Below are 17,200 nucleotides of genomic sequence, written 5' to 3'. Positions count from 1 at the left end.
CGAAGTAATAGAGAAGGAGGAAAACCATCAGTGTTCCTCATGTCTTTGGAGATCAAAGTCAACATCAGGAGGCAGAAGCACAGATTACACTTTGTTTTTCTGTTTCAATAAAAGGATTAAAGTTTGAAGTTCTGCATCTCTGGAAAGACAATCTGCTCAGGATGGACGGTGGTGTGTTTTAATCTCTACACGTCTACTGACACATGTCCTGTGTTATGATCATCACACATCTCGTGAAGCTGATTTTACTTTACATTAGAACGAGATCACGGGTACAAGTGGCCGAGATGGGTTTCCTCAGACGAGTGGCGTCTCCCTTAGAGATAGGGTGAGAAGCTCAGCCATCAGGAGAGACTCGGGATCCCCCAGTCGGAGCTGGAGGATGTGGCCCAGAGAAGAGAAGTTTGGGGTTCCTTACTGGAGCTGCTGCCCCCGCGACCCGATCCCGGATAAGAGGTAGATGGATACGATGGATGGATGGATTTAACTAACAAAGAAAATAGTTGTCACAACACGTTTTATGAATGACTTTAAGAGAGAGAGGCAGGAGATGGATGAAACAGCTGAACTCGGGGTGTTTTTTGTACACATTCTTGTATGAGGAGGACCTTTTGCTTCGTGGTTTATGACTTTGAAATACCTTTTAGCTGAACTTCCTGAAAGGAAAACGTCCTTCCTCAAAGGCTGTCAGCGTAGATTTCATTTAAAAGCATGTTCTCAACACTTCTGGTCATCGGAGAAGACTCCTGTGTTCTACACACCAACAGCAGCACACAACTGCTAGCATTTCACTAGTAATCCTGTTACACGCGGCATAATCCCACCCACCCTCACCGCGATGGTATGTCGCTCACGACTCTGACTTGGACATCTGCTAGCTGTCTGCAGAGGCAGACAGGAGAGCGATAGTGACACTTGATAGAGGAGTCCTTAAGTTGACAGGAGGCGAGTTCGAGACAGACAGCCCAGTGAACGGGGTGCAGAGCAGAGGGCCTGCCAGAAAACCTGCCCACAACACCCCGACCCCCCCGAGGGCACGAGCTGGTGTGTGCTCATGCCAGCAGATGATAGCAGCCGGTGAGCAGACGGTGTGTGTGTGTGTGTGTGTGTGGGGTTAAGATGAGGCCAGAGCTACATGTAGCTGTGAAGGGAGGTGATCGGACACGATGCGACATGACCCCTTTTTAAATATCGATAACAAAACAAGCTAACAACTGTTTAAAAGTATTTTTAGGAGAAGTTACAAGTTGGAGCCATAATTTACCACCTTCATCCTGGAGAGGAAGCCATATGCCAAATATTCCAAAAAGACGGAGACACGTTCCTTCAATTTTAAACATTAATGTGGAAAACCGAAACACCTAGTGTAAAAAAAAGATGATATTTTGGTATTTCTGAGAACATCTGAGAATCTTTTTTTGCCAAAAAACGTTGGAACTATTAGAATGTAAATCCATTTTAACAACATTTTCAGAACGAAACTTATACATACTGTGAATGTTTGATATTAAACAACAAAATCCAGAAGCGTACGCCTTAATATGAATCATTTATTTTAAAAAGAGAAAATAAAGTTACATGTGTTCACGTCAGGATCTTGTGCAACATTACAAAATATAGACAGTAGACAATGTACAATATAATATAACAGACCAAATATAGGCCGTGTATAACATACTGTCGCTCTACATGTCTTACATTATCTCTCACCAAGACCTCAGCACAGATTCAACGTTCCCACTCCTCGCACATTACTCACTCACGCACTTCTTAAATCATGTTGACAACGACGGTAAACATTCAACACACACACACCCTCAGGTGTGTTGATAATATATCGAGGGACAATCAAAGACTGACAGGTTTCCAGAGGCGGGATGAGAAAACACGCTGAAGGAAATCTCAAGTATCATAATTGTGTGTGGGAGAAGTATACGATATCACAAACCGCTGATTACGGCTGACGAGTGGAAATCTTCTCTCTTTTGTGTGGGACTGATGAAGCAGTTGTGCTTCATGGCACATGTTTGAATAATCCTGAAGCACCTTACATTTCAAACGTCGGCAGATTGAATATTTTATTGATTGATATTGTCAGGGCGCGGTCGAAGTTCAAAACTATCTTAACATAACTTTAGTTCGGCTGATGACGTTGAGCCTTACATCTGTTTGTGTCCTGTACTTGTGATAAATCCTGTGCCATGTAATTATGAGGGAAACAGCTTTTAATATTAACAGCTGAATACTATATTAGGATCCTTTATTATTCTGTGTATTGTGTCCCTTTACATGAGTCAGTTACTTTTAATCCTTTTGAAAAACAAGTCAAAATAGAAAAACTGTGAAACATAAAAAAATCCCTTTTGAGAAATGTGCTCTTCTCTTGTTGCTGACAGGAGTTCATCGTTTTAATCCACTATGCAGATTCAACGTTGTACCTGCTACTCATGAGGGAATATAAATGCTTCAAAGTGGGATGTGCAGAAAATTATCTTTTTATTTCACCCAAGACGCTCAAATGGTAAAACTGTTAGAAGTTTTAGTTTTGTTATTTGAAGGTCTTGGGTGATATGACTTTTGAATTTGCTGCACAACCTGAGAATGTTATCCATCCTCGGGACACGTTATAGGGTTCCTACACCTTCATAAACAATTTAAGGACTTTCCAGGCCCAATTCAAGGACCCGACACAGCATAGTTTGAAACACGGATCAAGGTCATGGCGTTCAGGCCAGATGGATGTCCTGCACATCTACATTTTCCATGCATAGCTGAAGGTTCACTCAACGTTAGCTTTCTCCGTTGCTTGCTGCAACATTCGACTTCAATCACTCATGCACGCACGTGATAGCAAAAAGAACGTACATTTCTATTCGTGCACAACATATATGTATTTTAAAAGCAATTTCAATGACTTCTGGCTATTTATGTTTATTTTCAAAAACTTTAAAGGCCCCGCTCTCAAATTCACAAACGTTCAAGGATTTTCAGGACTCGTGGGAACCATGTATTTTGTTTGTATTTTCATGCATTGCCTGCAATGAAGAGTTTAAAGTGTGAAAATATAAGAAAAAACACATGTACTCACAACTGAGCCAATGTATATATAGTATTCATCATATGGTTGGATATCAATCCTGCCTTAATTTAATATGCAAAAAGAAGAGAGGAGCAGTGATTACAGGCCGAACTGAGCTTCCAGTCTGCTGTACCTGTTTGATGAATGGCCTGCAGGTCTGTAGCAGCTGAAATGAGACACAAACAGCTTGGGGGGGATATACACTCATGTCCTCTGGGTGAAGGACATTCTCTCAAATGACTCATTATACAATGATAATTCTTTAAATAAATCACATCAATATACATCTGTTTTTATTAATATTCCATTACTTAGGGGTCGGACTTAACAACAGCTAATCCTGAATTGAGTGAACTGAACTTTCCTTTTCTGTTGTGGTAAAAGATCCTCTATAGACGACATGGAGTTGAATCCTAACTGGAGTAGGTTAGAATAAAAAGAAGCGGTGGAATCCTGTTATTCCCAGAAGCACATTTCTCAAGGTAACGAAGCGAGTGACAGAACATCACAGCATGCAGGCTTTCTTCCTCTAATTTCTCCAGGTTATAAATAGCCAGACTGAAGGTTTCCCTATATCGCTGGTTGATGCCAAATGTCCTCGCTCTGCAGTCGTCCTTATCTAATATTAGCCCAGGACTGTGCTGAATCCACCAATAGCCTCTTTGAGGAGAGGAGCGAGGCCGATGGCGCTGCTTCGCCGGTCCCCCAGGACCATCTGTCTTCGCGAGGCACACAGCATAGGATAATGGCAGCATCTACTGCTGTTTCTCCCATCAGGGGGATCCTTAGATGCAGCGCAAGATTTCATCTATCAGCTCTCGTGACCTGGACGAGGAAACGTCTTAGTATTTATTGGCTACTTTTGTGTGGCTTGCATACAGATGAGTTGATTCTCATTTGAATGAGAAGGATATTAGTGCAAACAGCGTGTCAGTAATTACCGTCTTTTCTTCTCTTGGCTGTCACTTGTTGAGTGGAAGGTGAAACCGGCCAGATGCAGTCACCCCACCCTGTCAAGAGGAACACAACTGTGACCTTTACAAAGCCCTAAAGACCGTTCACTGATTCTTATTTATCCAAACAGCAACCAGAGATCAAACACACCGCCATCATAGCAACCTTGTAGCCAATGAGAGCCAGCAAACTACACTACCTCTCCCTCCCCCCCTTTGTCGTCATTCACAGCCACGCTAATCCAGAGAGCAAATCTCCATATGCCTGGACAAACCTAATTAACACCCATCACTTATTAACACACCCAGCATTGAGCTTTTCTTCTCTAATTAGATGGCTTTCATACGAGCGACGGCTCGACGATGTTCCGTGGCCTTGAACGCGTCACAGAACATCGTGGGGTCTTTGTTTTCAACCCACTACCCCCCTCCCCCCCCCCCTTTCTCATCTTTCGATCAGCCACATTTATGCGAGTGGAGTGCCAGGCTATTAATCACCAAGTCATTAGCTATGCATCAATTACTCAAGATGCCCACCACGCTTTCTGATTAGAGGCTGGGCAAACTCTGGAAGAATAATTTGGTGAATATTTAACAATTATCTGTTAAACGCTTGCCAGTTCTGTTCCTCCGACCCCCCCCCCCCCCCCCCGCACCACATCCAAAACCTACAACGCATCTGGCGTTATCAGAAGCTCCAAAAGCAAAGTTCCTACTAATCCCAATTTTCTACTTCTATCAGACTTCTTCTATCCAATTAAAAAACTGATTTTCTTAGTTAGGTGCCACGTACAGAAGGTATTTATCATGGTAGCATTTATACAGCTCTTTAATTAAAGTAATACACACTTTGCCTCAAATTCCCCCCCTGCTGAGCCCCATCCGATTCATAAATTATAAGCCGATACCTGTCGCATTTTTCCACAATCAGCTGCGTATTCTCCCTTAAAATCAGCAATGTTGAAATACCTTTTAGTATTAAAACATAATGCATCTGATTGGACATTGACAGCATTTTCAGTGTAGCTGAAAATATAAATTTCATGTCATTAAATAGTGGTTGCAAACTTCTTATTAACCGAATCCCTCAGAAACATAGAACCAGATATTATGGCCGACATATAGAGATATTTTGGTTTTGGTTTTATAAACACTGTTGCAAAAAGTGATTTGCAAGACTGTAGGTATCTGGCAACAGAAATCTGGGCTGGAAGAGGGAAGCAGCAACTCTCTCCTTAATTGACAGGTGCCTTCGAGCTGCTTTTGAGCACAACCTTAATTAACACTTTCACCCCTAATTGCTTCGGACCAGCAGTGTGGTTATCCAGGGTAATGTCCCACAAGTGAGAGGATGTAGCACTAAAGAGAGAGACTAACCAATTCGATTCCAATAAAAAGGTTCCAGATAATGTAGGCTGACAACAAAACAAAATATATATATATTTCTGCCGAATGTCAGCATCCACCTACCTGTCATTTGCTGCGTGTTTCCAGCATCCTGCTTCCCTCTTGAGACACTGAATTAAAGAGCTGTGCGCTGCTGCGCTCATGGAGGGGAGGAGAAATAATCTCAATCTCCCCTGGGTGTTGTGGGAATAATTGTTTAGCCAGATGCTGTGATGTCGGAGCTCATCACAGAAGCCATAAATAAAAACAAACACAATACTTGACAGCACGTTTGCAGACGTGAAATGTCGATAGTTTCACTACAGCTTACTGTCATGTTGAGGTAGATGAGTGGACCTGTTGAAGGACAACCTTCAGCTGCGTCCTGCTGTTTCCTCCCTTTACTGACCGTCCAGAAAAACAAAAACATCGGCTGTTTAACCAAACGGCTTATTGTTTACGTGCAGAACCAAAGCAGGAAGTCATGGGACGTTTTTGTATTCCAGTGAAATGTTACAGGGAGGACATTGAGGTGAATGAATGGGTGTACAAAGTGATGTGACTTCCTCTTCCCTGCCGACAGTCAACACTGGTTTCCTCTCATGCAGCGACAGACTAGTAAGTAACAGACTTTAAGGAGCATGTCATCAAAAATAAATCAGAAAAAGAAAAGTGGACCTTTAAGTTACAATTATGTTGTTGAACGAAACCTTTATTTCTCCTTTTCTGGGATTTGCTTTGCACAAAGAGCACAAAAGAATATAAAAAAACAACAACAATACATGATAGCACATAATATAATGTAAAACATTTGAACCCCATGTGATCAGAGCTTTTCATTCACATGCGGTTCATTTGTCTGAGTTTGGCACCTTTTACTACACATTTAATAAATAAAGGTCCAGAATAAACTTCCATTCCAAGACCTACTTTGTTGTTTCGGTTTACATTTATGGACACAGTTCTTCAGTACTTTCTTTTCTCCCTCCAAACTCACCACAACATACTGTAGGCGATGAGGGCCAATCATAACAGTTTGCAAATAGAAAGAAAGTCAAGAGTAGATGCTGAAATTAAGATATTAAACGTCACAACAAGAGGAAAGAATCCAACCTTCCACACATCCGTCGTCAGCTGTTGTCTCAACTCCCCTTTTGACTTCTGATTCGGTCCACAGGTCACGAGTGCCACGTTATTTTAACACTTCTCACCACTTTGAACTGAGGGTGTCAGAGGGAGTGAACGGGTCAAGTGAGAACATTCGGGGCAAAAGTTCAAGAAAGCTTCTGAAGACTTTTGTGGTTCGTGTTCAGCATTTGAACAGAGATCTAATTCTCGTCCAAAAACACTATGATGGAGTTCTACAGATCAAAATACGTTCTACAGATGAAGTAAAAAGCCAGATTTCAGTGTAACCCTAACCCTAACCCTAACCCTAATGATATTCAGCAGATGTGGTCCAGTTTTTCTTCAAGTACATCTTTGTTCAAGGTGGTCGAACTTGTGGCACTACTTCTTCTCGTCCACCGAATCCTGTCGTGAAGCAGTGATTTCACACCAGAGGTGGAGTTGAGTCTGAAGTCACAGTGATGGCGGTCTAGCACCCTCAGGCTGATCACAACAGGTCATTGTAATACCGTCGAAGGCAGTTCATTTCGAAAGCAGAGGCTCGGGATAAGTGCTTTTTAATAAAACCTGGGCTAGTGGACATGAAAAGAAAGCGCAATGAAAAGCTTCTCTACATTAATTGACACTCGTGGGTCCATTAAATACTCGCAATAGCCTGGTGTAATTTCTCTCGATCAGAGCACTCAATGCAATGAGGTTCAAAAGTGATCATGGGAGTTAATTATGTTCAAAAGAGTGCCGCACTTTCATCACAAGAGAGCGTTGTGAGGATTAATGGCAGGCGTCACAGAAAATCCAATAGAAGAGTGATTAGCATTCCTCGGAGATAGTCGAAGATTTGGTGCATTACTTGATAATCAGAGCGCTGCCTCAGCTTGACACACAACATGTAATTTCATCCCAAAGGGAGAGTAGATTTATCATACTACAAGGGGGGGATCATTCTTAGGAGCATTATTGTTCTTGCTGTCCTTGAACCACATGTGTCAGTTCTGTTAAACAAAGACATACTGATGCATCTCTGCACCGAATGTCACCTGGACGATTCCTGTGAATTTATTATGCTTGTTTCATGTGACCTCAAACACAGAGAGCTGACAATCATGGCCAAATAATGACGTTAATATCTTGACCCGAGATATGCTTGTCTTGTTAAAATGATTGACAGCATGCAGCAGCCTGAGGTCAGCGACACTCGGGGCAATAAGGAGTATGTGATGCGAAGCAAGTTTTTCTTGAATCAGATGTTGCTGCCAGGAAATATTAACATGCATATAAAAAATAATGGAGCGGTATTGTAATATTCTTCAAAATCTGTGTATTTTGTTAGCTTAGTTTGGCAAGGTGAGAGTATCAGCAGAGAGTGTTTAGGGAATGAGATTATGCTCTGATGCAAAGCATCATTTATTGATTTTTTTTGGGCAATTAATGGGCTGTAGAAACCTGTTTTTATACATCCAGCTGACACGACGCAAAATTAAAATGAATTTGAAGTCATGTTTCTGGGCAAATCATGCATGTGGGTTCAACGTTCACTCTCCTTTTACTTCTATTTTGGTCGCCACCAACCAAGAAAAATGGATTCCGGTGGAGTTTTTGTCCTCTAGATATGCAGCAATCTGTCAACAAAGACAGGGAAGTAAACTGCTAGCTAGTTAGTACAATGTAGGATTTAAAACACTTCAAAACTGACATTTGTAAATGTTTTATGGAGGAAGGAAATGCATTCAACACAGGTCACCTTTAAGCTGCTAAATGCTTCATCTGAAAACACCTGGCTGCGTGTAGTATGGAGGCTGCCATGCCTCGTGTATGTAGCTATTCTACTGTTATCAGTGAGGAGGAGTTTGGGTTGTTTTTGTTGCTCTTTACTTCATAAATTGCCCTGAGTGCAATTCCCAGACGCTTGCATTAGCGCATCTGCATATAAAGTAGAGATTTATCATCTGCCTTGCTCCGAACTCCAATTTACACTCAGATGAGGCAACAACAACCCTTGGAAACGTTGCATGTCTGTTTCAGCAGACCTCTGGCTTGGGGCAAAGTCATGACACCTCACTTGTCTTGTGGTCTCCTCCAAGCATCATCCTGCACACGCACCTTGCGTCGCCTTGCACATAACATTTACTGACCGCACACAGCAGTAAGACGCTGATGCTATACATCCAATCCTTTAAGTTTATTTAAGATGATATCAGTTCAATTATCTTGCTGCGCTGATGGACAATTGTTTCCAAGATGAAACTTAAGGGAGGGATTATGGATCAGCCTCAGCCTGTTTATCAGCTGAATGCTGTTGACTGGATTTTAATGACAATTTGTGGAACGGTGAATAAATGCTCAGCTCCACTATCTTCTAAATTATGGTGATTGACTCCAGGGGGAAACAGTTTGTTTAACTCTCTGTATATCACATACAATATCTCAGATGTCACTTTTTTCATTGCAGCTATTCTAATTTTAAAGCAAGGTATTTCTGTCTGTGTGTGGGTATGTCCTTCGCATATCTCGAGAACCGTAAATCCGATATACTTCGCGTTTGGCGGGTGTATTGCCAGGGAACCAAGGAAGCGCTGTGGCGAGTGTGAAGTTGTTTGTATCAGCGGTTATTGAGAAAGCAATACTACAGGCTAAGCATTCAGTTCCAAACAGGCATGTTTCGTTCATTAAAATTAGCTACGTTTTCAGATGTAAGATAAATTGAGAAAACATCCTAAAACTATAAACTGGTGAGATACATATCCTCACTCCAACCATCCAGAGTACAAGCAAATGCATCCCATCACACACGAGTACAGACATGAGCATGCACATACACTTACCCCCGGGCACATTGATACATGGAGCTGATAGAGGCCTTTCAATAGCAATCTGATGTTCCACCGCCATTGTTTTGGGGTTGAGGGAGACACATATCTTGCCTGACTGGCTCACCTATCATTGTGCAACTGTGCAGGTAGACGAGGAAGACAGGTTCAACCAACATGGGCTGTCATCGGCTGTGTTACATCTGTATTCAAGCCACTGAAATGACCAAAGAAATACATATATGATGATTAAAACAACCAAAAATGTTTGAATGCAACTGTGAAACAATGACACCATCGAGGCGAAACTAGCAAAACAGCAAAGTGCTTACATACTTTACCTATAGGCATTTATGTTAATGACTGGTGAGCTCATCATTTCTGCTGCGTGCTGCATTCTGGGAACTACTCACCCTAAACCCACCTGGTTGCATATCAGCCGTGTGATTCATAAGAGCGTTGTTACTGCTGTAACTCAGCCTTGACTGCAAGAAATATTCCAGATCTGGCCCACATGCGATCTGGGACAGAATAGAACATACACTCACACAAGCAAACATATCTCACACACTCCATCCACTAGTTAGTTCAGGTCTCCAGAGCGACGGTGTTTTCGGATGCGCCGGGCGTCGCTGAAAGCACTCGAGCATCCATCCTGCTCCGCCCATTGGGTGTTGAAGCATTCCATTGCTCCGCCCCATCTTAAGCTCCAGGCTCATTTTATTTCAAGTAATTAGCATAAATGTATGCGTGTGAGTTCTCCACTCCCTGCCTCCCCTCCTCTCAGGCACCCCCCGTTGATCTAGTATGCAAATGTTAATTAGAAATTGATGTATTGCAGGAGGGTTTAAAGTAATGACATCCCAGGGGGGAACCTTCGCAGTAAAACACGGTGATCCTCACTGACAGTGGAGCTTCTGTAGCGCAATGTGCTCTGAAATCACCTCCAAGCCAAAACTGTCTGCAACACATAAATCACATCAACTGTTGAGATAAACAGAAGAGGATATTAAGAATTCATCAGAGTAGATTTGGAGACGAACAGTCGGAAGATCTGAGTTATGTCTCTAATTTTAAAGCGCCTTGTTTTAAAGGAGCCACGCACACAAGTGAATTAGTCTTTTCTTTATAAGCTTTACGGAGGATATGTGAATGTAAACTTTTTTCTGTACGACTAACTTGATTATACCTTTTGGGGAAGAGTAGGGAGCATGGACAGTTATTACAAACATGATTCATATTGGCAGCCTTGCACGGCATTTATAATCATGTGCCCACAGGTTGCAGGGTGGATGAGTTGATATCATCATGTGAGACTTGAGTTCTGCATATGAATGAGTGAAGAGCATGTTTAGCCTCTTAAAGCCAAAAGTAAAACCTTGCAGTGAAAAAGCTGAACCCTCTCCGTGAGTTGCGTGTGAGAAGCAACAGGTTTGTGTTGCAGAAACAGTTGATGTCATGCACTGGGGATAATCATTAGTTATATTGTTCTCGGTTTGATTGTCTGTTAGTCTGCAGGTTTACGGAAAAACTACTCGCCAGATGTTCATGAAACTTAGTGGAAGTGTGCAGCGTGCTACATTTTGGAGAGGATCCGAATTACGGCGGCGGGATATGTAAGATAGGGCATTTGCGCTGCATTCATGTGGTGTCAGAATAGTCGGAAAAATTAGTTCCAGGTCGAGAAAATTCATGTGAGTGTGATGGTTCATCTGCAATACTCTTTATTAAACTATATAATGGCGGGTTGAGCAGGAAAGCGGTTACATTAGCTTTTACAGTTGTCTTAGATATAAGAGAGACTTCCAAGAAGTGCTGCAACAGGTTAAAGTATATGTGCCAAAATAGTATTTAATTAGATTTTTATAATATATTTATAATTAAGTAAAGGATATAGAGATTTTATAATAGAATCGTCACATGATAGTGATCGTGGAAGAGGATAAGTGGACAACAGCATATGTTATGCCTAATAAAGTAGGAAAAGGGCTCATTTGTGGGGCAAGGTCCCTGAAGGGACTAATGTGATCATGTTGCATTAAGACATAACACACAAATAGATGGTTAAAAGGAAGAAAACACAATAATGCATGGATGCTTTGTTGTTTTCACTCTTAAGAAAGCCTCTGGCTGCGGGAAGAGCCAAGTCTAATTAGAAACAATATGATAAATAACTATGTTGGTGAAATGAAAGAGAAAACGAGAGCGTTTAACTAAAACCTGTGAAGGCAGCACACAAAGACTCATTTAGATGATGAACACCTTACATATGAAGTCTCTATGTTCTCGCTGCCCTCCTCACATCGCTTTAATATTGAGGACCAAACGTCTCACGCTGCATATCGTGCACAAAATATCCCGAACACAAAATGTATATTTCATGGCACGGAATGCATTATGTGCACAAAATGCACCTTGGGGTGCCAAGTATCACACCCGGTGCCATGTAATGAATTTCTATGCTACAAAATGAAGGAAAATGAACTGGTAATGATTATAATATCATTACCATATCATTATCATATATTAATTTGCAACACTTGGGATGCGATGCACTTTGAGGACACTTTGTGCCATTTTTGAGGCACAAAACGTACTTTATGCAAAATACCTTTAATGTCCTGAGGACACGCAGATATTTCCAACTTGCCTGAATTGTGGCGTTTTAAAAAATCTGGTATCAAACTGCAAGAAGATACTTCAGAATTAAATAGGAATGGAAGTAGCTTGATAATCAGCCTGAAAACTGCGTCCAATATGTGACATACGTGTCCCACCAACACCATTTAAAGGAACAGTTGACGTGTTTCACATTGCTCAATGAAACATGGCAATTTAAAAGAAACTTTGAAGAAAGCTTCAATCTCATCCACACTTTAATTAATCTAGTTACTTAACATGTCTTTCCATAAACTCCCAACCCAACGTAACCAAGACTTAGTTCCTGTTGTTTCTCAAAACTGCAAATAAAATTACATTCCCTTCCGTTGTATTGGAGCGACGACAAAATGTTCAGACGACAATATTTAACCGTCAAACCCCAAAAGATCTGCAAGTAGAAGGTGACAATACTTTTTGTAATTTTTTGCGAACTAACACTTTTCCTATTTATTGGTATGAAGATATCATATTTAAGTTATCAAATTACTTAAGAGCACAATTGCGGCATACAATAATTTGGACAGAATATATGTGTGTGTGTGTGTGTGTGTGTGTGTGTGTGTGTGTGTGTGTGTGTGTGTGTGTGTGTGTGTGTACATGTTTGACACACGGGTTAGTGATATGTAGAGCTTTTTGGCAGAATACATGTCTGTCTCTGCAAATATGTGTGTCAACAGCATGCATGTCCATGTGCAAGTATCTGTGTGTGCGCGTGTGTGTGTGTGTGTGTGTGTGTGTGTGTGTGTGTGTGTGTGTGTGGATGCACATAAATGTATGTCTATGCGTCTATATGCCATTGTCTTTCACTCCTCTCTAGCTCGGTGCGGCCGACATGACAGCTGCTGGTGTTTTAAGGACCAAAGGACCTTGAAATGGTTTTTACTGTCAACAGAGAGCAGGGAGAAAGAAAGACAGCGAGTGAGTGGTAGTGAAAGAAAAAGAGTGACGCAGTGAAGGAGCGAGTGAAAGAGACAAAGAGGCTGAACGAAACGACAGAAGGACAAACCATGACAAAAACAAAGAGGGATGTTGAGAAAGATATAGCTCGGTGCACATGTATGTGTCCATGAAAGCAGCATGAACACGTGGCTTCATGTCCGCTTTTATGTTTGCATGTGTCCAGAGGGCGACAGGGAGACGGACAAATCGAGCCATGAAAGAAAGTTTAATCAAGGATTGAGAGGGTCTTTATCAAGATACATTCAAAGCTTACAATGTTGTCAAAAGCAAACACAAAAACAGATGCTCCGACCGCAGAGCTGAACTCAGCAGCACGCGTCTCATCCATCAAAAGAGTACATGGAGACATAAACCATTAAGTGTCATCATTCAAGTAAATGTCACCATGTCAGTTTCTGCAGGAGCCTATTGTCAAATTATTGATGGGAAGACACGTGACAGTGTATTGATTGTACAAGAAGAGACTTGAGACAGATGGAACATTAACTGTGTGTACGAGGGAGTGCGTGTAAATGCTTCGGCCTGTGTCTTTTGTAGAGACAAGAAAAACTTTGTCTGTAGAACTAACGATGGCCAGAAAGAAATGTTTGCACTACACAAATCTTTGATTAACGGAGGAATATTTGATGTTAAAATCCACCTGTTGTCTCAGCAATGAGCTACAATAGAGGAAAACATCCCTTTGCCTCTAACTGAGACCCTTTGTGACACACACACACACACACACACACACACACACACACACTAATAAAACCTCTAAACGGCAGCAATGCACTTTGTCGAGAGAAACCAAAGCTTGGACAGGCCAGGGCTGTAGGTTGGGGAAAAAGGACATTATTATCCATTTATAGTTCACCTTTTTAGGGCCGGATCAGATTCCTATCTGACATCTAAAATGTTTAAATGCAACCAAGAAGTAAAGACAAGAGAAAAGACACACTGTAGTTGTCATGAGTTTCAGGAACAAGCTTCACCGTAATTCGTCTGCTGACGAGTGACGACGACCCTGCACCCATTTTACCAGCCGATCTACACGTTCTTGTCCCAATTATGCAACTAAAGCAAATAAAGAATTGAGAAAACATTTGTCGCTCAGGCTCGGGTCATTACGTGCTTATTATATCATTTATCAACAAGGAAAATACACGGCTGGTCCATTGGCAGGGACATCAAAGAGTCAAACCCCCGCCATCCTCCATTCTCCAGAGATGGATCACAGACTCAAAGAGCTGTCCTGATTAAGTCCCCCATGTGGGAGGGAAATGTTCCCTTCCTTGATCTGCGTCTCTGAAATGAACCGGTTCTCTCCCCGTGGACACGTCCTCTGTGAGCGAGCGGCTCCTCTGCGAAGATTTCATGCAATTTAGTCGCATTTGATGATGCGTTTGAGCAAAATGTCATGCCAGCCTGGAGGTTGTTGGACTTTGAATGTCTCTGTTTCACAAAGTTTTTGCAGTATTTGGTGCTCTTGACCTTATAAGTTGGGTTAAGACTTTAAAAAAAGTTAGATCACTACGAATATATTCGGTTTTGATATAGAAGAAATGTCAGATTTCTGACAGGAAACATGCTCGATAAAGGTTTTGGAGGAAAGGACACTCACAAGGTAGACGATGAAAGTGTTTGACCTTTGTGTATGAAGGGTGTGGTTGTATATGTGTTTCAATACCATTCACTCTTAAGGTCATAGTTTCAGCCTCTTTTGAAAAAGTGCACGATTCCATGGAATTCTTTTAATGAACATTAATATATTTCAACTGAGGATTGGACCCCAAAACAAGTACAAACTACAAATATACCAATACAATGAGATTTCAGTGTGTTTCCTTCATCAGTACTTACACACAGCCCCTTACTCTTTTGTATTCCTTATTATTCATCCAGGTACCAATGAGTGGCAGCAGGACATATTGTCTACAATACAAGAGAAGTTCCACAACTTTAAAGCGTAGCATGACCTGAGTGCCGTCAGCTGTGTCCTTCTTGCTTCACATTAACTGGCTCATTCATCTGCTCTTCTACCAGCTGATTGGTCCAATTACATTCACGTAGGCGTACAATACAAATAACTAACTTCTCTCTGTGCACCAGCGTTTACCACCCCGACCTCTCTCTGTGATGCACCTTTAGTAATGTTGACTTGACTTAAGGTGCGCATTATTATTCAGCAGAATCCCATTCTTTGAAAAATCCCTGTGAAGCCTCCTCTGCCAAATACAATCATTAAAACTAGAATGATCAAAGACAAACTGGTCCAGAGGATCATTGCTGTAATGGTGAAAGCTACAAGCGCAGGTTTACTGCTTTTCATCCCATTACCTGGAACAAAACATCATGTGTTGTCTTTGCATTGGGTGAGTTTCACGACCCTTCAGCGATGGAAACCTGTGGATAAAAGAATAAATGATTCTCTTCTGGAATGAAGTAGATGAAACAGAGACACTGGCTGCAGCCTCACCTTGATTTATTTGGTTAGATCTTCTGCTGTGGCTTCAGTTACAGAAAGATTCATTTCTAAATTCCTCAGAACTGCTTTCTTGCAGACTTCTACATACTGTGTGTGTTCTTGCTTAAATTGAATCTTTAACATTTTTCTAAATAATCTTTCACATTTAAACAGCAAACATATAAAAAACCATCCTCCATCTGTGCAACGCAGCCCAGCCAAATGATGCTACCTACCTGGAGACAGAACTGGACGCTCTGCCAGCGAGCCTGAGTCATGTTGAAATCAGGTTCACATTGCATGTCGTTCTATATGATATACAGAGGCCCTTTCTCAAAGGCTGTCTTTGGGGCTTCTTCTCTGTAAATGTCAACCCACTTCAGACGTCACTCTGAAAATGTCACCTCGCTACCCTTTTCATGAGCTCACTAGCTCTCCTCTCGATTATACACCATTTTCCATTAGACGGATCACACACCCAGGGAGAGGCTGTACTTACCGAGGTGTGATTGTGAGACTGGAGGGACGGCTGTTCTGGATGTTCTGGCTCTCGGGGGTTCTGGTTTGATATTGTTTGCTCAGCCGTGATCACCTGTTATTGAAGATTCTCCTCCATTTCCCACGCTGCACTGCTGCAGAGGAAGAGAGGGCTGTACAAAGCAGTCACTCATGTCTGTAGAGGAAGAAGAAAGAGACCATTTTGCTTTTTGTTGCTTCCTTTAAGTGAAAGTTTTGAAGGTTACAGTTTGTGTTGGTTGACTTCAATGGCGTCTTGATATTTGAAATCTGTTTAAAGCTTTAAGAAATTCCTGAAAAGACATTTTCCTTCCTGGAAAAAATGTATTCGGGTTACAAACAGTGAAAGACTGTTTGTCAATCACTGCCAACACACAAGATGAAAAGTACAAAGCAGGTTGCAGAGAATCAGTATGAATACTTTATTAGTATATATAGTCCAATAACTTTAAACTCACATTAATGCAATATGTTGTCATTGCCAGAAAGGGTAGGGAAGTCAACAAGAGACACAAGCTAATGAGGTCAGTCTGCTTCAAACACGGTGCTTATCAGATCGTCCAACAGCCCCTCCCCCCTACACATTTCCAGATTTGGAATAATTGAAGGGTACCAATAACATTTCTGTTATTAACTAATTACACCACTTCTTGTTTCAATTGATCAGGTCTGCGGGATGTGAGAAACTAGATGTGGTTGAACTTCTCCCTCAAGTTGTATATTAATTTTATCCACATTTATACGATTATAAGATCTGGCCAGTCTCTGCGATGGCGGGCATCTCTAGTGTCGCCCTCGGGAACAGCTGTAAATATGATCGGACGACTCGCTGTACAAGCTCAGTCTCAAGCAAACTCCAGGTATACCTGCTCGGCATTTGTTGACAATAAGAAAGCCTTTCTTCCAAACATCTAAAATATTCTCAAATCAACCAACTGTAAGAGGCCGTATTAATGTAAAGTGGATGGATCTCAATGAGCAGAGCATCGTCCAAAATGAATTCCGATCACTTCATTTGCACATGTCACCGACCACCTTCTCGTGTTGATGCGCCCTCTCTGTCAAGAGTAAATATATTATTTGACGTCTGCTGTCCGTCAAAGTCGGCGCCCTGCTCTCTCTCTCTGGGCCAAGGGTAATATTTGCTAATGAGCATGCTTTGCTGCTGCCATGGCAACAGGCCCACCACCACCACTACCGAGTATGAAGCAGGAGTGGCGCCCCCCCCCCCCCCCGACACCAACCCATAAAACAAGTCACCCGG

At 41.8% G+C, this 17,200-nt stretch overlaps 1 long non-coding RNA gene across 1 annotated transcript; it reads right to left on the bottom strand.

Moving 5' to 3' along the window:
• Positions 1-1,587: 1,587 nt before the first annotated feature.
• Positions 1,588-5,758, bottom strand: LOC115022792 (uncharacterized). Its single transcript, XR_003833956.1, has 3 exons — positions 5,503-5,758; positions 4,021-4,089; positions 1,588-3,904 (listed from the first exon to the last, which is right to left on the bottom strand). It is a non-coding gene; the product is annotated as an uncharacterized LOC115022792 (long non-coding RNA).
• Between the last annotated feature and the right edge of the window lie 11,442 nt (positions 5,759-17,200).

Source organism: Cottoperca gobio, chromosome 17 (assembly GCF_900634415.1).
Source record: "Cottoperca gobio chromosome 17, fCotGob3.1, whole genome shotgun sequence".
In the NCBI taxonomy this organism is placed as follows: Eukaryota; Metazoa; Chordata; class Actinopteri; order Perciformes; family Bovichtidae; genus Cottoperca; species Cottoperca gobio.
This window is presented reverse-complemented; position numbering and strand designations above follow the sequence as displayed.